This window comes from Palaemon carinicauda, chromosome 15, assembly GCF_036898095.1.
Source record: "Palaemon carinicauda isolate YSFRI2023 chromosome 15, ASM3689809v2, whole genome shotgun sequence".
NCBI lineage: Eukaryota > Metazoa > Arthropoda > Malacostraca > Decapoda > Palaemonidae > Palaemon > Palaemon carinicauda.
Window position 1 is genome coordinate 8,770,166 of NC_090739.1, and position 2,074 is coordinate 8,772,239.

Consider the following 2,074-nt stretch of genomic DNA (forward strand, 5'->3'; position numbering starts at 1 on the left):
TCCAGATAAGTGAAATTAAAACGGATTAGAACTTTTCTCTAATGACACTTATAGCGTCTTTTCGAAACTTGATTCAGAACTATGACGTCATTAATGTTTATGAAGAACTTGATTCAGAACTATGACGTCATTAATGTTTATGAATATATCTTGCATGAGGGTACACTCGGGCACACGATTCAATCTAATTTCTCTTCCTCTTGTTTTGTTAAAGTTTTTATAGTTTATATAGGAAATGTTTATTTTAATGTTGTTACTATTATTAAAATATTTTTGCATGGGAAATATTTCTGTTAATGTCGTTACTGTTCTTAAAATATTTTATTTTTCCTTGTTTCCTTTCCTCACTGGACTATTTTCCTTGTTGGGGCCCCTGGGCTTATAGCATCCTACTTTTACAACTAGGGTTGTAGCTTAGCAAGTAATAATAATAATAATAGTAATAATAATAATAATTATCTTAGATAGTTTAATTTCATTAAAACACTTTGTAACTTACAAGGGAATTATTAATACATAAAAGGTCATAATTCAATGTATGCTTGGAAAATCAAACGAAATAGAAATTGTGTAGGATGGACAATACTTGAGTTTTGGTTTTGGGTAAAAGAAAAGATACGGAGAACAATCTTAACTTAAAAAATAAGTTATATTGTAGAAATGTTATCAATCTTTGTGATTGTAAGATTCAGTCAATTATTTTCTTATCCTTTCCTCTTTTTGAAAACTGTAACTATAACAATAACGCTATAAATTCATTTATCTGATTTATTTTCATCGCATGTTGGATGTATAAAGAAACTAGAGGGGCCCTCAGTAGAGCTCAGACCTCCGCCGCGGCTGCTTATTTCTCAACCTTTTGCTCGACCTTAACCTTTGACCTTCACATGTATCAATAGGCGTGGATTTTCATACACTCTAATGTGATCCAAGTTTGAAGTCTCTGTGACAACGATGTCCAAACTTATGGCTGATTACGTGAATTGGACATTTTGCTTACTGTGACCTTGACCTGCGACCTTGACCTTCCAAAATTTAATCATTACCATCTTTTCACATGACAGTTAATCTCCGCAAGTTTCATTACTCTACGATTAAAATTGTGGTCAGGAAGCTCACAAACAAACAAAAACACAGAAACAGGGGGTAAAACATAACCTCCCTCCAAATTTGTTGGCGGAGGTAATAAGGTAATTAATGTGATAATGTGCGGATTCGTGATTAAAGACTAAAAACTTCAAGTAGTGTCTCAGGTGATGAAGATGGTCAGTGACGAAGTAGGTGATGGAAGAAGCTGGATAATGAGACAGTTGTGAGCTTAATGTAGGTGGCAAAGCAATAGAAAATCCAACTAGGCTTGTTATCTTTGTAATTGGAAGATATCAAATGTGAGTTGTGATAAGGGGACCAACTGCAGGATATATAAAATGAAAAGTGGAAAGAAGCATCCAGCTTTTGACGTTATATTGTAGGAGAGGAATGGTACAGAACATACATTTGGTTTATTATTATTATTATTATTATTATTATTACTATTATTATTATTATTATTATTATTATTATTACTTTCTAAGCTACAACCCTATTTGTAAAAGCAGGATGCTCTAAGCCTAGGGGCTCCAACAGGGAAAATATCCCAGTGAAGAAATGAAACAAGCAAAAATAGAATATATTGTCAATAGTAACCACATTAAATTAAATATTTCTTATATAAACTATAAAAACTTTAACAAAACAAGAGGAAGAGAAATAAGAAGAATAGTGTGCCCTAGTGTATTATTATTATTATTATTATTATTATTATTATTATTATTATTATTATTATTATTATTGTACCCGAGCCGTCAAAAATTATGTCTAAATATTTAGATAGTTATGCACGCACACAAGATTCAATCCTTCCCACCCCTTCCCCCTTTCCTAACTACTACCCGCTGGTTCGGTAATTTGTGGGAGAGTGAGGTTTCCGAAAATACCTCTCTGGGTACTCCCTTTCAACAGGGTATGACCACTTCCTCTCCCATGAGCGTGGCAGGAAAGTAATATATGTATATATACAGTATATATATGGGTG